At 43.1% G+C, this 24603-nt stretch overlaps 3 long non-coding RNA genes across 4 annotated transcripts; all 3 read left to right on the top strand.

The window, feature by feature from the left end:
- The first annotated feature begins 1640 nt into the window (after positions 1 to 1640).
- LOC122778949 lies at positions 1641 to 20322 on the top strand. Of its 2 annotated transcripts, XR_006361485.1 has the most exons (4): positions 1641 to 1961; positions 15787 to 15910; positions 17439 to 18328; positions 19563 to 20322. It is a non-coding gene; the product is annotated as an uncharacterized LOC122778949 (long non-coding RNA). The 2 variants fall into 2 exon arrangements; XR_006361484.1 differs by lacking the exon at positions 1641 to 1961 and having other exon boundaries at positions 15648 to 15910.
- Positions 8808 to 9662, top strand: LOC122778950. Its single transcript, XR_006361486.1, has 3 exons — positions 8808 to 9039; positions 9202 to 9285; positions 9365 to 9662. It is a non-coding gene; the product is annotated as an uncharacterized LOC122778950 (long non-coding RNA).
- A 722-nt stretch (positions 20323 to 21044) lies between the features above and the next one.
- Positions 21045 to 24596, top strand: LOC122778948. Its single transcript, XR_006361483.1, has 3 exons — positions 21045 to 21130; positions 21395 to 21479; positions 24305 to 24596. It is a non-coding gene; the product is annotated as an uncharacterized LOC122778948 (long non-coding RNA).
- Positions 24597 to 24603: the final 7 nt, after the last annotated feature.

Here is a 24603-nt window from a genome sequence, read left to right as displayed (position 1 = left end):
CATCTGACTGATGAAGTCATGAGAGGAGGTTCTTCATGTCGTTTTGGAGGTTTTGGTGTTTCAGGTCAATGAGAAAGATCTATCATGCCCTTCATGTTGAGGTTAAAGGTCTTTGAGGAAGTTTCCTCATTCACCTCGGGCTGTAGCCCCTCCCACACCTGCGTTCACAAAGACTTGATAAATGGCTCCGTGAGGCGACACAATATAATTTAATAATTTATTACCTTATTTTATGAGACAGGTTAAATTGATTGTAATTAATCCGGCAGCCTGTGAACAAGCATTATTAAGGACACACATTATGCTGACAGAGATTTATGCCTTGAATAAAGTGGCAGGCCTCATTATACGGATTTATAATCTATCACCTCTTTAAAATGCAATTACGTAGTATTAGACTAATGACAGAATACGATTCAGAGCAGAGAGAGCCAGAGAAATAAGGTAATCATTAGAAAGTGAATGGATGGATATAGTTCAGAGGAAAAAACTCAACAAAGTTTCCTGTTCTACATAAGTATGACTTAGTAATTATATGAGGGTAATGAGTCAACATGTTTTGATTATGCTGGGGGGGGGGGAGGGGGGCGTTCACCTCCGCTCCATTTGTCTTCTCATTAGCTTTAAATCTCTCTTAGTACTGAGTGACTTCCTTTCATAATTATATCCAGAAAATAACAAGCACGTCACTTCACTCTGATTCTTTCTGACGGATTTACATACGAGTGACTTCAGACATGACAGATTTTAGCCACTTCACAAGAGACTCCACTCAAAAACGCTACGTCAGTCTTCAGAACACGTTCACGTCTTTATCTCACTGTGAGACAGACGTCTGTAAAGCACTCACTCTCCCACACCAAAGCCCATAGAGAAAACCAGTGATTTTAGCTGCGGGGACACAGGAGCTGCTGCTCCTCTGCTGCCTCGTGTGGTCACTTTGTGTCACTGAGGTCAATCTGAACAAAGGACTTTAAAAGCCGAATTCACAGAATAAGACATGTGAACGTAGTGACGGAGGCAGCAGTGGATCAGCAGCTCCTGTGTGATGTGATGTTAAAATCACTGGTTTTCTCTATGGGCTTTGGTGTGGAAGAGTTTCCTGTTGTAAAGTCTGTGTCACAGTGAGATAAAGACGTGAACGTGACACTAAACACTTCAACAAACATACATTTTAAGAGCTGAGTCGTTTGCTAAGTGGCTAAAATCTAACATATATGCTAACATGCTAACATGACACCCAAAATAAAAATAATACCGAGTGATTGTATACGTTATTGGGCATGGATGCTAACGTTAGCAGCTAGCATCAGAGGTGACACAGCAGCTCCTGTGTCCCCGCGAGCTGAAATCACTGATTTACTGTATGGACTTTGGTGTGGGAGAGTGAGCGGTTTGCAAACCTCCGTTTCCAGTGATGTAGAGCAGTAGGGGGCGCTCACAGCTCAGTCAACGCTGACTACGTGCCAGTGTCTCTGTTTGAGACTGAAGAAAAAGAAAACAACAGACCTGTGTGGCTCATAAATAACATTCTGTAAAACGCTGGTCCACTTCCTGCTGTGCCACAATGATGTGGTCAGTGGAGCAGCGAGCGTTTAACCACAGAGCAGCAGCAGCAGCAGCAGCAGCAGCAGCAGCAGCAGCAGCAGCAGCAGCAGAAACGCGGTGTCAGGTGTTAAACGGGCAGAGCAGAGAGTAAAAATGACGATACTTTCTCCCCAAATTGTTTTGAGAGTCTCCCGACAGCGAGGTCATGAATCAGCCTGTCCACTGGTCCTGGTCCTGTCGCCACGGAGACGGTGTGGAGGCCATGACAGGTGCTGCTCCAGTGCGCCCCCACCTCTTCATCATTTAACATTTAATGGAAGCTGCCACCTGTCCGGACTCTCTCCTCCTCCCATCATCATTCTTCTTCTCTGTGAGCGCGAGGGGAAAAAACGGCGACGTCTTCTTCTGTGGTGGTTAGTGACCTCTCACACACACACACACACACACACACACACAGGAACTCTCGACATGTGATGGTGATGTTTCCAGTTTGAATTTGCAGTCCACCATTTGCTCGTCCTCTTTGTCCTCAGTGATTCACTGAGACAAAATCATTCTGTTCAAAAACTCTATTTTCTATTGCAATAACTCTGTAAGAGCAGAATTCTATGAACTCCTAAATGAATCAAAGGAAAGAGGGAAATGTCATATTGACATAAGTACTGAGAGTCTTTTCTGTGTCCCTCAGTGGGACATATCTGTCTGTGTGAGGACACGTGGTGGATGAGACGTCCTTTACGTTGTCTTTGTTATCAATATGTGATCAATAATGAAACACCAGGAAGAGAGGAGTCAGCGATACATAAAGTTGTTATTGATGATGTTTCAAACATTTACCTTTGATGTAACAGAGTAAACTCTGACCTTTCACCACAGGAACAAACAGGAAACACTGTTTATAGATTTCACACAAACATCCATTCATCAAACTAATGAGTCAAATCTGCCAGAGCCAATTATTGCTCATCATGTTTACACCTGTCAGAGAGAGTTAGCACGCCGTTAGCACGCTCAGAGACAACAACACCTGCACCGACAACTACCTCACCAACAACAACAACACTGCACAACTACCACCAACAACAACACACCTGCACCGATAACTACCTCACTAACAACAACACCTGCAACAACTACTCACTAACAACAACAACAACAACACCTGCAAACAACTACTACTAACAACAACACCTGCACCTACCTACACTCATCAACAACACCTCACAACAACTCCCTCACTAACAACAACAACAACAACACTGCACCGACAACTACCTCACTAACAACACTCACAAACTACCACTAACAACAACACTGCACTTCTAACAACCTCCTAACAAATCAACAACAACACTGCACAACAACTACCTCACTAACAACAACAACAATGCACCGACAACTACCTCACTAACAACAACACCTGCACCAACAACACCTCACTAACTAACAACAACACCTGCACTACCTCACTAACAACAACACCTGCAACAACTACCTCACTAACAACAACAACACAACTGCACCACAACTACCTCACTAACAACAACACCTGCACCGAAAACCCTCCTCACTAACAACAACCTACAAACAACAACACTACCTCACTCAACAACAACAACTGCACCGACAACTAACTAACAACCACCGCACCCTAAACAACAACAACACCTGCACCTACCTCACTAACAACAACACCTGCAATCCGACAACTACCTCACTAACAACAACAACACCCGCAACTACCTCACTAACAACAACACCTGCACAAACTACCTCACTAACAACAACACCTGCAATCAAACCACCTCACTAACAACAACAACAACAACACTTAACCAACTACCTCAAACAACAACAACACCTGCACCCTCAACTACCTCACTAACAACAACACCTGCAATCGATAACTACCTCACTAACAACAACAACACCTGCACTGACAACTACCCACTAACAACAACACCTAATCAAACTACCTCACTAACAACAACACCTGCAACGACAACTACCCACTAACAACAACAACAACAGCTGCACCAACAACCACCACTAACAACAACAACACCTGCACCAACAACTACCTCACTAACAACAACAACACCTGCACAACGAATAACACCTGCACTTACAACTACCTCACTAACAACACCTGCACTTATACCTCACTAACAACAACAACACCTGCACCGACAACTACCTCAATAACAACAACACACTGCACCAACAACTACCTCACTAACAACAACAACACCTGCACCGACAACTACTCTCACTAACAACAACACCTGCACCCCATTAACTACCTCACTAACAACAACACCTGCACCGACAACTACCTCACTAACAACAACAACAACTACCTCACCAACAACAACAACACCCGCACCTACCTCACTAACAACAACACCTGCAACAACTACCACTAACAACAACAACACCTGCACCGACAACCACCTCACTAACAACAACAACCAACAACTACCTCACTAACAACAACAACACCTGCACCACAACTACCTCTTACTAACAACAACACCTGCACTGACAACTACCTCACTAACAACAACACCTGCAATCACAACTACCTCACTAACAACAACAAAACTAACAACAACAACAACACCGTCAACTACCTCACTAACAACAACAACACCTGCACGCACAACTACCTCACTAACAACAACAACATCGATACCTAACCAACACTGCACAACTAACAACAACACGCAACGACAACTACCACTAACAACAACAACAGCTGCACCAACAACTACCCACTAACAACAACAACACCTGCACCAACAACTACTCACTAACAACAACAACACCTGCACCGACAACTACCTCTACTAACAACACCTGCACCGACAACTACCTCACTAACAAACAACACCTGCTGACAACTACCTCACTAACAACAACACCTGCACTGCACAACTATCCACTACCTCATAACAAAAAAACACTATCCACACCACAGTCCAGTTAAGTTTATATTTATATTCTTTATGTTTCCATTAGGAATAGAAACCGAACCATACTGTAAAACTGACCAAACCAACCATACCAAACTGTACCAAACCGAACCATACTGTACCAAACTGTACCAAACCAAACCATACTGTACCAAACTGTACCAAACCAACCATACTGTACCAAACCAACCATACTGTACCAAACTGTACCAAAAACCATCAAACCAAACCAACACTGTACTCAAAATCAAACCATAACCAAACTGTAAAACCAAACCATACTGTACCAAACCAACTATATTGTACCAAACGGTACCAAACCAAACTGTACCAAACTGTACCAAACCATACTGTACCAAACTTACCAAACCAACCATACTGTACTAAACTGTAACAAACCAAACCATACTGTACCAAACTGTACCAAACCAAACCATACTGTACCAAACCAACTATATTGTACCAAACTGTACCAAACCAAACTGTACAAACTGTACCAAACCATACTGTACCAAACTTTACCAAACCGGACCAAACTGTACTAAACTGTACCAAACCTAAACCATACTGTACTAAACTGTAACAAACCAAACCATTACTGTACCAAACTGTACTAAACTGTACCAAACCGAACCATACTGTACTAAACTGTACCAAACCAAACTATACTGTACCAAACCAAACTAAACTGTACCAAACCAAACCATAATGGAAACACAGCACAACAACAAATACAGAATTCACGTTGGGTTGATACAGAAAATCAGATTATCATTGTGATAAATCAGCTGATGTAACGCTGTAAACACACAATAACAACACATGTGGACGTTCACTCAGTGAAGTCAGCGGATCAGAGTTTCCAGGGAATTCCAGGAATAAAGTCTGACCTTCAATCCTTCGTCTGATTGGTTCAGGTGTAAAATGTGACCCGGTGTCACGGTCGGCAGGAAGGTCAAGTCGAGGTCGCTCGTAGCCACACATCGTTCATCACAAACACACCAGTGTGTGTGTGTGTGTGTGTGTGTGTGAGATAAATCACAGAAGAAGAGCCGGGGTCGTCGTTCCCGCACGTCGATTCCCAACTAAACGGACTCAAGGTGTGTTTCACCTTCGCCGCCGCGGCTTCACACGTTATTGACATTCTGCCTCGGCCTCAGGTGTGTGTGTGTGTGTGTTTGTTTGCCTGGAGGAGCTCTGCGGAAATTAATGACTCTTTGCCGTGGATGCTGGAGGCCCCGCCCCCTCCTCCTCCTCCTCCTCCTCCTCCTGGAGGGTCATGTCAGGCGTGTCAGCGTCGACTGGTCAAGCCGCCGTGAGGCAGGAAGTGAGCGGCGGACAGGCGTCTGGCAGGACGTGTCACGCCACTCACGGTCGTCCGCGGGCGCGAGGTCGCGAGGTCAGAACTTCCTGCGACTTTGAGCAACAACAAGCAAAAGAAAAACTTTTAGACTCTGATAGAGGATGAATGAATGAATGAATGAATGACCGTATGAACTGTATTTTTATTCAAACCTCAAACAGCAGGGGGCAGTTAGTTTACTGTAGCGCCCCCTTGTGGAATACTTGAGCGTCGAGATTATCCAGATGTTGTCACATACTCTGACTTCTCTTCCCTGGTGGGGGAGGGGGGGTTAGAGGGGGGCGGAGTCTGTGCTGCCTGATTGACAGGTGGAGTGGCCAGAGTGAGCCGGACAGACTCTCATGATTCCTTAAATTGGCAATTAGCTTTAATGAGTGCTTAATTTTAATGAGATTTTGCAGATCTCTACATTTATTTCATCTGTGGACTCCCTCCCTCCTGTCTCCTCCTCCCTCCTCCCTCCTCCCCTCCCCCTCCTCCTCTGACCACAGTCAGTCTCACTCGGACAGACTGAAGAGTAGACGACCGCTGGCAAACGCTCGCTAACAGTTCACCGACCTTCCACCTAATCAAAGCTGATTTGTCCTCCCTCCCTCCCCCTCCCTCCCCCGCCCTCCTCTTCTTTCATTAGTCTTTTTCTTTCTTTTATACGCTGCGACGTCAGTCCATCTTATTCTAATGAAGCTCTGATTTCGCCGTAACGATCTGCCGCCCACAGCCACGGTCGCCATTACATTATCTGTGGACGCGGGAAGAGCCGGGGGGTGTGGTGTGGGAGGGGGAGGGGTTTGATAAAGACAACGATTGGTCTCATGGTGGACGTTTGATATGAATTGTGTTCATGGTGTAAATTCCTCTGAGGGTGGAGAGGACGGAGTGGACGGCTGTGGACAAACGGGCATATTACCTGTGTGTCATTATTTCGTCCCTGACGTCCCGCGTGTCCTAACACGTCACTAATCATTAAGTGACTCTTGAATATTTGTTGTGCTGTGAGGAGGCTCCGCCTCCTCCCGTCTCAGCTGCCGCCTGTTAAATATGTTATCTGCCCCATTTCCATTGACACTCAGTGGTTTCCATTGAAGTGGGGGAATCCATTCCCACGCGGTGCTATTGTGTCATTGTGCTGGATGAATATAAACTGCATGAGTCTGCAGTGATGAATGCACCGACGTCGCGCTGCGGAGCCACGGCCAGTGAATAATTGGGAGGGAAATGTCAGGAGCACATGACAATATGCAGCCGTTTACTCGCGTGTGTGTGTGTGTGTGTGTCGGAGCCGCCGCGCGTCTCATTATACTGAGGCTGAGATGATTGACAGCGCTGTCTCCAGCTCCGCCCCATCCTCCTCCTCCTGCTGCTGCACCTGAGCGGACAAACACGTCTCTGAAATCAGGTCGAGAATCGTCTCGACATTTAACTTTGTGTGGCGTCAGCTGATTTAAAGGTCAAGGGTCAACAGTCTCCTTGTTATCAGGGTAAAAAAAACCTGTTAAAGGTCAAAGGGAGAGTTCAGATTTGTTTTTGTTGTTGAAGTAGCAGCACAAGGAACCTACGACGTTAGCAACAACGTCAACAACGACGTCACTGACTCATGTAGAGAAGAATGCTAACTGTGGCTAATGTTAGCAAGTTAATATTGACCCCAAAAAAGCTAATTATATATAGCATGAAATTAGCGACCTGGATTTTCAGAGCTAATGTAAATAAAAAAATAAAGCTAAAACTATAACACATGACGTTAGCGAGAGTAAGAACACTAACTGCTTAGCAATGCGGATTTTTAAAGCTACACCAAGAATGCTAACTGTAACATGTGACGATAGCAACTTGAAACTAGAGCAAGATCCCTAACTGTAGCTCATGAAGTTAGCATGTTGAATGCTAATATAACAAAAAAGCTAACTATAACTCGGGACGTTAGCAATGTGGATGTTCATAGCTAACTCGAAAAAGCTAACATACCTGAATGTTTGTAGCCAATGTCGTGGCTAATGTAGCTAATGTTGTAGTTAATGTAGCTAGTGTTGTAGTTAATGTAGCTAATTTTGTAGCTAATGCTGTGGCTAATGTAGCTAATGTTGTAGCTAATGTAGCTAATGTTGTAGTTAATGTAGCTAATGTCGTAGTTAACGTAGCTAATTTTGTAGCTAATGCTGTGGCTATTGTAGCTAATGTTGTAATAACAATTCATACACATTTAAAGCCTGATTAAATCTGTTGTTGTTGTCACTGAGTGAGGCTGGTTCTCAGCAGCAGGGGGCGCTCACAGCACAGCCAGCTCTGACTGTGTCAGTAGACCTTTAATATTTCACATTTACTAAGATCAGATTTGAGTTGTATTCGTTCACTGGACTGTGATTCTGCAGAGTCGTGGTGATTAAAGATGAAGACAGTGAGTCATGAAGTGGACGTCTTTTCTCTCAGCGAGTGTCAAAGGACGTCTCTGTGGTGTTTGTTCTGTCGTCTCAGCAGAGACAATTATCTCTGCAGGAGCCTCGTCTCAGCGGCGGCGCTGACCCCGTCTGTCACCCGCTGTCTGTCCTCCGGGCTGAAGGGGGCAGAGCGGATCTTTGTCGGCAAATAATCACTCGCAGAAAGCGGCGATCTGCGGGGTCAGAGGTGGAGACGTCCATAAACCCACGCCGCCGGGCTGTCAGGGGGGCGGACCTTTAGGCACCTGCTCCTCCTCCTCCTCCTGGCGCATGAAAGACGCTTTGCTTCGTGTCGCAGGACCTGTCGTCTTCACCGCCCTGCGAGTGGAGCAGGTGGCACCTGACCTCCTCACACCTGAACTCCTCACACTTGACCTCCTCACACTTGACCTCCTCACACCTGACCTCCTCACACTTGACCTCCTCACACCTGACCTCCTCACACCTGAACTCCTCACACCTGACCTCCTCACACTTGACCTCCTCACACCTGACCTCCACACCTGAGTTTTTAAATGAAAGGAATTTTGGAAAGATTCTCTCATTTAAGGTGGACTTGTAATCATGTCTCATTTAAGGTGGCCTTGTGATCAAGTCTCATTTAAGGTGGACTTGTAATCACGTCTCATTTAAGGTGGACTTGTAATCACGTCTCATTTAAGGTGGACTTGTGATCACGTCTCATTTAAGGTGGACTTGTAATCACGTCTCATATAAGGTGGACAATCCGTCTCATATTAGGTGGACTTGTGATCCGTCTCATTTAAGGTGGACTTGTAATCACGTCTCATTTAAGGTGGACTTGTGATCACGCGTCTCATTAAGGTGGACTTGTAATCCGTCTCATATAAGGTGGACTTGTAATCACGTCTCATATTAGGTGGACTTGTGATCACGTCTCATTTAAGGTGGACTTGTAATCACGTCTCATATAAGGTGGACTTGTAATCACGTCTCATATTAGGTGGACTTGTGATTCTCATTTTGGACTTGTAATCACGTCTCATCATTTAAGGTGGACTTGTAATCACGTCTCATATAAGGTGGACTTGTGATCACGTCTCATTTAAGGTGGACTTGTGATCACGTCTCATTTAAGGTGGACTTGTGATCACGTCTCATTTAAGGTGGACTTCTGATCACGTCTCATTTAAGGTGGACTTGTGATCACGTCTCATTTAAGGTGGACTTGTAATCACGTCTCATTTAAGGTACCAGGAAAGTCTTTAAAGAGTTTCATGATGTTGTTGTTGTGTTGTCCACGTTAGCAGCAGCAGAGAATCATTAGCTTGTTAATAAGAAGTGATTTAAAGCTGCTGCTGCTGCTGTTGTTGTTGTCGTTGTTGTTGTTGTTGTCGTTGTTGTCGTTGTTGTTATTGTTGTTGTTGTTGTTGTTGTTTACTTGGACAGAAGCTTCACAAAAAGCTTGTTTCCTAATTATGAGACTTACCAGAATGGATGAAAAGAGTTGAAAAAGAGTCTGACTGGAGGAAAGAAGCTTGGCTAACAGTGCTAACAGGAAGTACCATTATCACACTGGGGGGGGAGGGGCTTGATTACAGGCTGCTGCTGCGGCCGCAGGATGTTGAGCTGTGCTAGTTTGGCACGGAAGGTGAAGCTAATTAGTGCTTAATTACTGAGACAGAGACACAGAGACACAGAGACACAGCTGCACGAGGACAACAAAAAACACAGAGGAAGAACAAACCGAAGGGAGGACGAGGACGATTGTTTGGACAGTGTTTGTTCTCTGATTATTAGACGAAGCACAAACAGGAAGCTCCCTGGGACAAATTACAGACGTAGATTTTGAGACTTAGAGCGACCCCTGCAGGACAATCCATGAACTGTCCTTCACTTTCTGTCATAAACTCACGTGAGACTGATTTGTGTAGAAAATGTATTTTATTTGACTTTTTGGATTAAAGTAACAAAAACAGAAAGAAGTCAAATATTCTTAAATTAATTTCAATTTAAATTCATCTGTGCAGATGAGATCTTAGTAAATCCACTCCGAGTCCGTGTTTTACCTTTCACAGCAGTGATTCACCTCCACTGTCTCTGGATCTGTTGGGGATCTTGTAAAATGTTGTGTCAGAAGACAAGAGACACGTTTTCTCACATAATTGTCTGATTCATGTGTTCATGTCTGGTAAAATGCATTGCTTTCTGCCAGAGGGGGGCGCTAGCTTCAGCTCATGGAGCGCTACAGACCCGCGATGTCAGCTTTACAAGTTATGTTCACATATGATTGTGATTGACAGCTGGTATCGTCCAATAAATCTTACAAAACCTCACTTTAAAAAGCACAAACTGTCCCTTTTTATCAGTTTTCTTGGACGCAGATGTATGTACACATTTATATGAATGTGAATTTATATATATATATATATATATATATATACATATGTATTAATATCTGTGTGTACAAATGGCGGTCTAATTGCGTTGCCGGGGCTCTGACAGCTCAGCCACGGGGTCACTTGGCGCTACGTGTTATTACTGCTGCCATGGCAACCATTACTGCGGAGAACATGCTGCTGCATCGACTGTAATGAGAAATCCATTTGTGGACAAGGCAACAACAAAGCCCTCAATTACCACACACACACACACACACACACACACACTCTCACCTCATATAAACTCCTCAGTATTATTTCTGACACTCCTGACTTTGAATCACATTAAAGACTTCCCAGATTATTATTACAGATGTGAAATTACATCAGCTGACGTCCTCCACAGCATCGCGCTTCAGATTAGAGCAGCGACTGCTCATAATCTCATCACTGCAGAGTGAACGAGTGAACAAGTGAGCGAGTGAGGCCTCTCAGACATAATGGAAACTGTTCCCGACAATACTACCGAAGATTACAGGGGCGGGGTCAGAAGAGGAAGGTGAGAGGATGATGATGGTGGTTAGATCATGTGATGTTGGACAAACACTCTCAGGTTAATGTAGTGGAATGACATGAGTGTGTGTGTGTGTGTGTGTGTGTGTGTGTGTGTCTCACAGAGTGACGTCGATACGAGCGTGTGTGTTCTTGTATTGAGTTCTTTGTGAGGACCGTACAAACCCAAAATCTTTGGGAGGACATTTTTGGGGACGCCACAAATATCGTTATTGTGCTACATGACGGAACATTGTGATATAGTTTGAAGCTCATATCGCCCCCTGCTGGCCAGACCCAGTGGCTCCTAGGTCATTTGAGTTTGAGGCCCCTGGTTTAAGGGTGAGATTTGATGGTTAAAGTTAATTTGTGTTCTTGTATTTTTTCACCTCTTTAGGTCGTTTTTTTGTCCGTCATAAACACTGACCCTGTCAGGACCAGTCGTCCTCGTGAAGACCAAAAACCTGGTCCTAATGAGGCAGAACCTCATTTCTGAGGAACTGGTTAAAGTTGAATGGGTCAAGGATAAGTCATTGTAGACTTACCAGTGAGTTACTCAATATTTAAACTCGGATAAGTACGATACAATATTGCGATATTTCATGACGTGATTCCGTGAAACGCTGTATCAAAGTGGAAATATTCCTGACCGTGGTTTTGTGACCTTATATTTAAGCCTCCCACCACTAGGCGGCGTAGACAGAAAACGACTCATCCTTCATGCAGATGCCGTTCAGATTATTTTCTCAATAATATGTCGGAAAATCTGTCGCGTCGCTTATAGAACAGAACGTTTCATAGTATTTTTGTTTCAGGTCCAGGTTTTTTTGTGACTTCTCCTTTCGGAGTCAGAGTGAGCGCTCTGCTGAAAGTCGCCGATCTTTTCAGGTCTCCTCCCACGGGCTGGGTCTGTGGGCGTGGCCTCACGTGCTGTCATCAGAGGATTGGTTTGTCTTTAAAAACAGCAGGGGCCATTTTGTTCAGTTTTCCTGTTGCATGAAAGTAGAATCAAACGTCAGTCCAGGATAAGGAGGCGGGGCTTGGTTGATCCAGGTGTAATTTATCCACGTAAGTTCCCGACAACACTCGAGGAAGGAGCAGAGGGAGTGAGCGGGACAGTCCCGCACATTAACGTCCACTGATTGCTTTGTGCGAACGCTGCCCGACGACTGGGGGGAGGGAAATTAGGGAATAATGGAGGCGAGTAATGAAAGAGGATGAGAAGTGGCAGCGAGGTTCAACAGGCAGACGCCGAGTAAATGAACGAGTGAATAGAGAAGAGAGGGAAACCGAGAGAAAACCTGGGATTTGATTTTGAGATGCTGAAGTAAAGAAATTTAAATTTCTAAAGTTTATTTCAGCTCCAAGTTTAGTTTAATTCAACTTCAGTGAAACAACAAAACCTAAATGTAAATAACACAAATATAATTTAAAGTGTTACATTTGTGGTGGGAGGAGCTTTTACCGCACAATGTTTCCAGAGTGTAAAATGATTTTTTTCAAATTTAATTTCCTGTTTAAGGATGAGGGCTAACCCTAACCCCAAAGGTCAAAGGTTAAGGTGGGCAGCAGACACATTAAGAGTGTGGATATCACAGCAGCAGTTAGAGTTTGATAAATGGACTCCGTGTCTCTGTGAGTGAGCAGCTCCATCAGTCTGTGAAGACGTCTCTGTCTCTCTCACTTGTGATCGCAATCTGTACGTTTCAACTTAGCCCAGAAATTGATAATCTGATTGAGACGTAACCGGGTTAACTGCAGCAGCAGCAGCAGCAGCAGCAGGAGGAGGAGGAGGAGGAGGAGGAGGAGGAGACTGCCAGCTCAGCTCAAACACTCCATGTCATGATTGACTTTGTCTCTGTCTGTCTTTACAGCGTCCATTCACAAATGTGTCCTCACAGAAATACACTGTAAACTTCTCTAAGTGTCTATAATTCTAACATTAATCACAATTATGAGGTTTTATCTCCAGAACGTCCGAGTGAATCTTTTCAAATGTTTGTTTGGACTCTTCACATGTGGGTTCTTTAAAGGTCGAAGGTCACAGAATGACTAAACTAATGTGGAGATAAAAGTGTAAATATTATTTTACTTATTATTAAAAAGCACTTTAGACATAGAGGCGGTGGATCAGGAGGTGAAATGGGTCGTCCATTAACTGAAGGTCAGCGTTCGGACGCCGGTGAGAAGCAGATGAAAGGAAGTGGTAGCGAGTTATTGAACGTGTGTTTGACTGTGACTGAGTGCAGTGAGTGGTCAGTGACGACCACAGACGCTTTTACTTTGTAACACAGGTTTGAGGTCATGTGTATGTTTGATAAATAATAAGTCAAAAGTGTGATTATGTTTTTCATGGTGTCATAAAACACTTTTCTAAATGGAGCTGGAGGTCAGGTTAGAATCTGACCTGAAACTCACAGAAGAAGTTTTTCTCTAAACTTTACTGAAGCAACACTTTTATTACAAAATGAATATATTAATCTGCCAAAGGAAATAAACATTTATTTATGTGAATGATAACGTCTTTAACATAGTTTTTTTAACATTAGTCACGTAGTTTTTGTAACATCAGTCACATAGTATTTGTAACATCAGTAATGTAGTTTTTGTAACTTCTTTAACGTAGTTTTTGTAACGTTAGTAACAGTTTTTGTAACGTCACCAACATAGTTTTAGTTACGTCAGTGTAAGTTTTTGTTACGTCAATCACATAGTTTTTGTAACGTCAGTAACGTAGTTTTTGTAACGTCAGTAATGTTGTTTTTGTAACGTCAGTAATGTAGTTTTAGTAACGTCAGTAGCGTAGTTTTGTAACAGTAATGTAGTTTTGTACGTCAGTACGTTTTTTGTTCCACGTCTTTAGTTTTGTAACGTCAGTAGCGTAGTTTTAGTAACGGTAACAAGTGTTTTTGTTCAGTTAGTTTGTAACGTCAGTAGGGTAGTTTTTGTAACGTCAGTAACATAGTTTTTGTAACGTCAGTAATGTAGTTTTAGTCAGAATCAGAATCAGAATCAGAAGAGCTTTATTGCCAAGTACGATTTGCACATACAAGGAATTTGTTACGTAACTGTTACGTCAGTAACAGTTTTTGTAACGTCAGTAATTTAGTTTTAGTAACGTCAGTAACAGTTTTTGTTATGTCAGTAATGTAGTTTTTGTAACATCAGTAACGTAGTTTTTGTAACGTCAGTAACGTAGTTTTAGTAAGTAATGTAGTTTTTGTACGCCAGTAACGTAGTTTTGCGCCAGTAGCGTAGTTTTGTAACGCCAGTACGCGTCAGTAATGTAGTTTTGCAGTTTTGTAACGTCAGTAACGTAGTTTTTAATTAGCCAGTAGCGTAGTTTTGTAATCAGTAGTTTTACGTCCAGCGTAGCGTAGTTTTGTAGCGTGTAGCGTGGTTTTGTACGTCAGTAGCGTAGTGTAAAGTTTTTTTTGTAACGTCAGTAACGTAGTTTTAGTAACGTCAGTAACGTAGTTTTTGTAACGTCAGTAACGTAGTTTTTGTAACGTCAGTAGCTAACTGTCAGTAGCAGTTTTTTACAAGTGTTTTCTAAAATGTAGTAATGATACTATAAAACAAACACACACACTTTGTTATTCAGTTATACTAATAGCTGTTAATCTTGTTAGTGATTTTAGTCATTATTAATGTGTGTTTGTGTTTGTTTTCTTTGAGATTAGAGTTTAAATCTCACAGCTCCGTCTTTGTCCATAATAAAGTGAAGTTTGTCTCAAATGAAGTTCAGTGAATGGACGAACACACCTGAGTTCATTTAACCACTGTGACAGCGCCGCATAAAACTCAATAAAAATGTCCCAGCATGCTTCACTCTGACCTCCAGGACAGTGAGACGAGGGACTGTTCCCCAGCATCCATCAAGTGAATTAACAGCTGTGAACAGAGACACAGAGACGGACAGATTTTCACAATAAAAGTCTCAGTTTCTCCTCACCCACACTTTTCTAAAGTAATAACAGAACAATAACTTTTATATTTTGTGTTCCAGAGAATTCTCCAACACAAACACAACAAAGTGTGTCCACACACACACACACACACACACACACACACACAGTGGGACCCAGCTGGCCGTCCTGGACAGAGGAAAACAGACGGCCGGTGAGCGGCGGGACTAACCGAGGGAGACGCCCTCCGGTGGAGCGCTCGTCCCTGCGCCTCAGTCCCCACCTTCACCTTGTCCGTGTGTTCTCGCCGCCCGTCGCCGTGGCGACGACGGAGGCTCGCGGCTCGCCTGCTGACGGCCGGTGGGAGGATTAATCGCCGTCGGATGGCGAGGCATCTGCTGCTCACTCACCACCAACTGCTGCTGAAACATGATTAAATGGCCTCTTCCAGCTAACATGTGGAGCTGCCATGGCTGCCCGCCCGTCTGTCTGTCTGTCTGTCTGTCTTCATCTTTATCTCACTGTTAGACCGAAGTTTGTAAACCACTCACTCTCCCACACCAAACCTCATAGAGAGAATCACTGGATATTCAGATTTGCATAAAAACACACCCTGTATCTGTGTGTGTGTGTGTGTGTGTGTGTGTGTGTGTCGCCCTGCAGCAGCTCCCGCTGTTCCAGTCTAAAGGTCTCGGTCGGTCCTTGAACACAACATGTCTCCATTTGTTCTGAGTGGCCTGTTTCTGCTCCGGTGAGAGCGCGAGCGTCCTGACGTCAGCTGTCGCAGGTGTTTTCACAGCTTCCACACTCACACACACACACACACACACACACACGTGTTATAATTGGAGACACGATGTAATGAGACTCATTGTCCCAGCGCCGGCGTCTCATTAAGACTTTTCTCCGGTGTCAAATACGTTCAATTTAAACAAAGAGTGGAGGAGGAAGAAGAGAAAAGGTGTTTTTCTTTCATCACTTTATCATTTTTGAAGAAAAAAGTTCTCCAGAGAAAAAAAGGATCATTCTCTTTTAATTCTGACTTCCTGTTTCAATGTGTAAATATCGTCTGAAAGAATAAAACTGTAAATCTTATGTGTAAAGTATTGAAGTTATACATATAAATCAGTGTCAGTGTATCTGCTGCCCTCTCTGGTCAAACACCGCTACTGCATCCAAACACTTTAATCACTCCGTCACTAGAGACAGTGAAACTGCGAACAATTTGAAAAACTGAAAGTAGAATATTACATATGCTGTAAAACAGAATGCTACGTATGTTGTAACATAGAATTTCACGTACGCGGTAAAACAGAATTTTTACGTGCGCGGTAAAGTAGAATTTCACGTACGCCGTAAAGCAGAATGTTACGTACACCATAAGGTAGAATTTTACGCACACGGTAAAGTCGAATTTTATGTAGGCGGTAAAGCAGAATTTTACGTACGCTGTAAAACAGAATGTCAGGTACGCAGTAAAGCAGAATTTTACGTACACTGTAGAACAGAATGTCACGTACATGGTAAAGCAGAATTTCACGTGCACGGTAAAGTAGAATTTAACATAGCAGAATTTCACGTATGCGAATTTATGCGGTAAAGTAGAATTTGTACGTAAAGCAGAATTTCACGTATGCAGTAAAGTAGAATTTAAGTAAAGTAGAATTTCCGCGGCGTAAAGTAGAATTTCACGCCGTAAAGCAGAATTTCACGATGTAGTAAAGTAGAATTTAAAGCAGAATTTCAATGCAGTAAAGTAGAATTTAAGCGTAAGCAGAATTTCACGATGCAGTAAAGTAGAATTTAGCGCGGAAGCAGAATTTCACGCACGGTAAAGTAGAATTTACGCGTAAGCAGAATTTCCATGTAGTAAAGTAGAATTTCACGTAAAGCAGAATTTCACGTGCACGGTAAAGTAGAATTTCACGTACACCGTAAAGCAGAATTTCACGTATGTAGTAAAGTAGAATTTCACGTACGCCGTAAAGTAGAATTTCACGTATGCAGTAAAGCAGAATTTCACGTAAGCAGTAAAGTAGAATTTAACGTACGCCGTAACACAGAATGTTACGTATGCGGTAAAGTAGAATAAATAAATAAATAATAAATACATTTCCAGTTGTGTTTATTCATGTATTTGTGCACAGTTGTGTTGCCTGGTCATATAGTGTGTTTTGTGTTCATAAGAAGGATTTTACGACACTGTTGCTGACGTACTTTGGTCTTTAATTCTCCTCGTTTGTCCCTGAACATCAACAAACAAACCGATGAGAGCAGACTCACGTCGCCGTGACAGTCCTGACATTTCTCTGCAGGTTGTTGTCGTCTCTCTGCACAGACGGCGTCCAAGGACGCGATGGTTAGCGCTGGTGAGTCGTCTCTCTGATGAACAACGCAAACACTTTCAAGGACCCTTGAAAAGTTCTCAGGAAACATGCAAGTATTTCTTCATTATTTGACTTTGTCCTCGTCTTACACTGAAGACACCTGCTGCCGCGAGGTCAGCGTCCGCCATAGCCGCTATGAGACAGACGGCAGAGACACGGAGAGAGACAAAGACACCGCAGAGAATAAATAAATTGAATAATAACTGCTCTGTAACATATCAAATGTTCATATATAAACAGTAATAGTCATAAAACGACTCATAGTGTTGTTGAAAAGCTCTTTTATTTTGAAGGATTCACACCATGGTTGCTGGTTTTTAACGGCTTGTGTTGTGTTTTAGGATTCAACGCCGGCCTCGTCTACATTTTAATGTATTTTTGACATTTTTATGAGTTTTATGTGCAACATTCATCTCTGTTATTGTGTTATTTGTGTTGATCCTGTGAATGATATGTGTTCTGTGGGCGGTTTGTTTCCCTCCGTCGTGCTGGTGTCGCTCGTCGCCTGTGAGGACAATAAAGTATGTTTGATTGATTGATTGATTCAGAACTATAAACATGATGCTAACGCGCTGATTAGCGCTGAACACAGTGACAGCAGTGTTTCCTTTAAAGGTCCAGTGCGTAACATTTAGCAGAACTGGAACATACCACTCATTAGTATGTTTGTGCAACTGCTTTAAGATAATAAAACTAATCATGTATGTGCTTCCATCTACATCAGAGGTCAGAGGTCAGAACTGGGAGGGACGTCACCTCTGAGTTAGAAAAAAACAAGGGGTATAAACAGCAGCTGATTACGACTAAAGTAACACAAGGTAGGATTTGCTCTCAGGCTCCGCCTACAGTTTGTAAACTGTACCGCAGAATGCTACTTATGTCGTAAAGTAGAACATTATGTATGTCGTAAAGTAAGAATGTTACGTATAACGTGAAGTAAGAATATTGTAAAGTGGAATGTTACGTATGACGTAAAGTAAGAATATCGTAAAGTAAGAATGTTACGTATGTCGTAAAGTAAGAATGTTGTAAAGCGGAACGTTACGTATGTCGTAAAGTGAGAATGTTGTAAAGTGGACTGTTACATATGACGTAAAGTAAGAATATCGTAAAGTAAGAATGTTACGTATGACGTAAAGTAAGAATATCGTAAAGTAAGAATGTTACGTATGACGTAAAAAGAATATCGTAAGGTAAGAATGTTACGTATGACGTAAAGTAAGAATATCATAAAGTAAGAATGTTACGTATGACGAAAAGTAAGAATATCGTAAGGTAAGAATGTTACGTATGACGAAAAGTAAGAATATCGTAAAGTAAGAATGTTACGTGTGACGTAAAGTAAGAATGTTGTAAAGTAGAATGTTACGTATGATGTAAAGTAGAGTTACTTGTTAAAAGTTGTTTAAATCCTAGTCTCCTCTCTGATTAACTCATTATTTAATTTCATTCATTCATTCATTCATTCAACGCCCACACAGAGGGAAAACATTTACGCTTCTATTCTACTTCTATTAACAGTCTATATCGAGCGTTTCCACGACGTTACATTAACGCCAGTCAACAACCACAGAGTCTAACTGACAAAAAGGCATGTTTGTGAGGCTCCGCCCACATTAATATGTGTGTGTCATGTGACCGTGTGTGAGTGACTGTTGTCAGTCGCTGCCACTGACGAGTGGTTGTGTGTGGATGGAGGAGCTGAAGCTGCTGCTGCTGCTCTTCACCATAAATCACTGAGGATCAGAGCGTCACCACACACACACGCACAACCACCTCCAACACCCACCGCACCCCCGCCTGTCCATCACACCTGCCTTCCTCTCTCTCTCTCTCTTCATCCTTTCATCCTCAGTCTGTGTGGGCAGCATCAGCATCCGTGTCTCTCTCTGCTCAGTGGGAGCATGGCGCCCCCCAGAGGCGGATTCTGGCAGCAGCATCATCATCAGCAGCAGCATCATCATCAGCAGCAGCAGCAGCAGCAGCATCATGAATCTTTCAGCAGGTTTAACTCCACTTAGAAACATGAATATTGTAAACTTTTCCCCACAGTTCTCCTGTGACGGCCTCATCACACTTTCATGGTGTTTACTGACGTGTTTCACTGGGACTCGGGGTGTTTCAGACTCAGGGCGCCGCGTCGTGCAGAGCGGTGGAGCAGCGGTGGAGCAGCGGCGGAGCAGCGGCAGCATCAACATAAACTTTGTCTTTCAAAAGTAAACGTGTGGAAACGGTGACGTTTGATTCGTCCGTTACTTCGCGCGTTTAAATTTCGATGGAACGCGACGTAAACGTGTGTAAAATGGTAAAAAAACCTCCTCAGATTTGACGACGTGATGTGAAACATGATCACGCCGCGGCGCATCAATCGCCGCTCTGTTTTTATTTATTGCAGCCTTGTGTTCACTCATGTTCTCAATCTACAAACAGAATTGTTACTTCCTGTTATTGTTTCATTTCTATATTTATGTTTTTAGTATTTACAATATTTATTTTAGAACACGTATATATATACACATACATACACACTGCTGTACAGTATTTACTGAGTTTTTTCACTTAAAAAGCTCACTTAAGCTTAGCTTAGCACAAGGACTGAAAATAAAGGGAAAGTCACCGTTGTTGAAGAACTTTGATTTTGTCGCAGGACGTAAAAGTAACGGAGGCTAACACGTTAGCGAGCTAACAGTCAGCTAATGTCACATTAATGTCCGTGACAGTGAGCGTTAGCATAGATGAAGGACACGTTGATCGAGACTCTTATTGTGAAAGTTTCTGGTTTTTCCATCATTAAAAAGTGTGTTCGTATGAAGCAGAAACTGTGTTTGTTTTCTCTGCTGTAGCAGGAGGCGGGGTTAAATGATCACACACACACACACACACACACGGGGACACAATGTTCCAGCAGAGAACAAAACAAGTGACCCCATCATTTGAAAAGGGCCAGAAGGAGGCGGAGCCGTCCATATTTAGTCCAGTTTTAGTCCATTAGCAGGTGCAGTGGACACACACACACACACACACACACACACACACACTCTGACCACTCAGCGGAATATGAGGACGCGCTGCACCTGAACGCAGCACCAGGTCAGCGCTGATGAGGCTGAGTGTTTACTCGTCTAATAATACTGCCGTGGAAGCGACAGGACGAGTGGGAGGCGCGGAAACCATGCTGCGGTTCCCGGGACGAGCCGAGGCCACGGTGAGCGCCCCCTGCTGTTGAGACAATCCACGTCAGTCTAAGTTTGTAAAGCACTCACTCTCCCACACCAAAGTCCAGAGAGAAAACCAGTGATTTAAGCTGCTGCTCCTCTGCTGCCTCGTGTGGTCACTTTGTGTCACTGCGGTTAATCTGAATGAAGATTTTCAAATGTTGAATGAACAAAATAAGGTTTAGATTATGTCACACTGACGTTCTGTGGTCTTTACTTTTCACCAGTAGGTGGCAGTGATGCGCCGATACATGTTGTTGTCAACTGCCAAAGAAGAAGAAGGAGGAGGAAGTGAGGACAGAAGGAGGAGGAAGTGAGGACAGAAGGAGGAGGAGGAGGAGGAGGTTTTTATTTTCACCTGTGTGGATTAAATCTGGTTGATTGTGAAGCTGTAATCTGGATTAGGTGAGTAACATTTAGTCTGTGAGTATCTTTAACTGAGAAGCTACGTCTTAGTTTAGCGTCCATTAGTGGCCATTTTGTGATGAAGTAGCAGATTAGCATGTTTTTACACTTTTCACTGTGATGACTTTTTTATTTTTATTTTTATTTTTTTGTCACGTCATCACTGACACACACAATGTGTAATCCCAAACTAACGCTACACAGACTACAGATTACACATAACAAAACAGAACTTAATCTGACTGTGACCTCGTGTGTGTTCAGGTTTTTATTGTGATGGTGACTCAGGGAAAATGGCGTCGCGTCTGCATGAGTCATCGCGGCCTGCTGCACAAACTGCTGAGTCATGGTAAGAGCTGGTTCATATTTAACAGCAGGAACAATGACACTCATTTATATACGTTTATTTAAAGATGTCAATCATCTGACAACATTAGAACTGAGCACATCAAAGCTCATACGGAACATAATAATTATTAGAAAATTACATTTAAAAAATATATATAACAATTGTTTTCCTTTTTTTATTTGAAATTCAAATGAATGAATGAATGTTTGATTAATGGTTTTAAAACATTCATAATCTGACAATTCAAACATCTCAGTTCTCACTTTGTCCTTTTATAAACTGAGTTTTATTTTGGTAACAAATCTTTGTTCCACACTTCCTGTTCCTGGTCCCATTTATTTGAAGTTATTATTATTATTGTTGTTATTATTATAATATAAGTATTTTGGGCTCAGGCCTGGTTTGAACAGCTTTGCTGTGTTGGACGTTTGTTGTTTGTCCTTTTCTGTCTCTTTGTGTCTTAATGAGACAATTATTATTATTATTGTTATTGTTATTATTATTATTATTATCTCCTCAACCATATTGAACTGCATCGCTAATTTAGCCTCGTTACGCAGAAAAACAGTATTTGTAGTTGTTGTTTTTTAAATGAATAAATAAGTAAATATGAAGTAAATGGTCAGTCGTCAATACTTTACGTATAAAAATGATTACGTGTGTGTGCGTGTGTGCGTGCGTGCGTGCGCGTGTGCGTGCGTGTGTGTGTGTGCGCGCGTGTGTGTGTGTCGTGTGTGTGTGCGGTGTGTGCGCGCGTGCGTGTTGTAGGCGTGTGTGCGTGCGCGTGCGTGTGCGTGTGTCAGGTATTACTAATGTTGTGGGGACCTAAACCTGTTTACACAGTCACATTATGGGGACTTGTCCTCCTTGTGGGGACAAAAAGCAAGTCCCCATAACGTAAATTACTACATTTTAAGGTGAAGGTATGTTTTAAGGTTTAGGTTAGGGTTAGGGTTAGGCCAGTAGTAATTGTGGTTAAGGTTAGAGTAAGTCTCCAAGAAATGTAAGTCAATGCAATGTCCCCTCATGTCATGAATGTCGAACATGTGTGTGTGTGTGTGTGTGTGTGTGTGTTGCGTGTGTGGCGCTGGCGTGTCGGTGTGTGCGCGTGTGTGTGTGCGTGCGCGTGTGTGCGCGCGTGTGTGTGTGCGTGCGCGTGTGTGCGCGTGCGCGTGTGTGCGTGTGTGTGTGTGCGTGTGCGTACAGAGCAGCATAATGTGCAGTAGAAACACGGCGAGTGTGACTGAGTCGCTTTGATCCTCCTCACCACTACATCTCTCTCTCTGTTCTGAAACATAATGGACGTCAGTGAAGCAGGCACAGTGCTTTGTTGCCATGGCGATGGCAAAGGAACTAATAACCTGGTGGAGAGCAGATAAGGCTGCGAGCGGGTGGAGGCCGATGTCGTCGCAAGTGTGGCCATTATTACTGCGAGCACCAGGTGTTTCCAACCACTCACCTTTGAACTCAGCGTGGAGAAATCAAACGCACCCTGAAACAGCCCGAGGTCACACACACACACACACACACACACACACACACAAAGCCTTATCCTAAACTTAACCTAAACCACTTCCTCAGAAATGAGGTTCTGCCTCATTAGGACCAGGTTTTGGTCTCCAGGAGGACTACAGGTCCTGACAAGGTCAGTGTTTACTGACCAACGTCAAACACATCGAGAACAACTACTTCCTGTTTACACCTGCACTCACTCTCCCACACCAAAGCCCATAGAGAAAAGCAGTGATTTAAGCTGCGGGGACACAGGAGCTGCTGGTCCTCTGCTGCCTCGTGTGGTCACTTTGTGTCACTGAGTCAAGTCTGAACGAAGATTTTCAAAAGCCGAATTGACAAAATAAGACATTTGAAGTTAGTGATGGAGGCAGCAGTGGATCGACAGCTCCTGTGAACTCCTGTGAGCTGTGATGTTAAAATCACTGCTTTTCTCCATGGGCTTTGGTGTGGGAGAGTGAGTGAGTGAGTGGGAAACACATGGATGGTTAACTGTCTTTGTGACAAACTGTTGTGTATAAATGCTTTGTTATCTTAGTAAATCCACTCTGAGTCCGTGATTGACAGACAGTTTCCTGTGAGATAAAGACGTCGTAGCAAAGACACAGCGTGTTGTTGACCTTGTATGTGTGTGTGTGTGTGTGTGTGTGTGTGTGTGTTGTGCGGTCGAGGTCTCGTCCTCTCAAACGTCTCCGTTGTCGTCCTCTGATGTTTGGATCTGTTTGCGATGTTGTCGCCGCTGCCACGGCAACACTTCACTCGCTTTGATCTCGCTGCTCTTTTCCAGCGCCGAACACCTGCTGACATTTGTGCTTTTTCACTCACACACACACATATCTCCACTTCCTCTCTGCCTGCATTTTCAAAATAAGAGCCCCTGACGTCTGCTTTTTATATAAAATAAAATATTACTTCAGTATAAAAATAATAGTGTGTGTTGTTAAAATAAAAATACACTTATGTTTATGTGACTTTTAGTATTTGAACATGTTTAATGACCAAGAATAAAAGATAAGATATAAGGATATAAAGAGTCAGAACTGAGTCTCTCTTATATAAGATGTTCATTCATTCATTCATTCATTCATCCATTCAGCCTTTAATCACCAGACTCTCTCCTCCCCTTCTTTTTCTCTCGTTCTTCAGTGAATCTGAAATATTTAACACATTAAAATGAGAAGAAGAAGAAGAAGAAGACGGTGAATTTATTTCAGAGTGTGAACTAAACACGTGTGTGTGTGTGTGTGTGTGTGTGTGTGTGTGTGTGTGTGTGTGTGTCACAGCGTAATTAATCTTTTCTTTTTTTCGCTCAGGGTTAAATCAATGATTTCCGTCCCTGCTCAGGAAATGGAATCATTTAAGAGACTTTCTGCTGCTCGTCTCCACTGCACAGAGGACACGAGTGAGGACAGAAGTGAGGACACGTGTGAGGACAGAAGTGTCTGCTGCTCAGCTGGACAATGAACTTCTGTCTGTCCATCTGTGTCTCTGTCCAAACCTCTGTCGCTGTCTAAAGCTGTGCTTAAACCTCACAGGTGCTAGTTTGGCTAATGCTGGCTTAGCTCACGGGTGCTAGTTTGGCTAATGCTGGCTTTGCTCACAGGTGCTAGTT

This window comes from Solea senegalensis, linkage group LG12 (genome assembly GCF_019176455.1).
Source record: "Solea senegalensis isolate Sse05_10M linkage group LG12, IFAPA_SoseM_1, whole genome shotgun sequence".
Classification (NCBI taxonomy): domain Eukaryota; kingdom Metazoa; phylum Chordata; class Actinopteri; order Pleuronectiformes; family Soleidae; genus Solea; species Solea senegalensis.
This window is presented reverse-complemented; position numbering and strand designations above follow the sequence as displayed.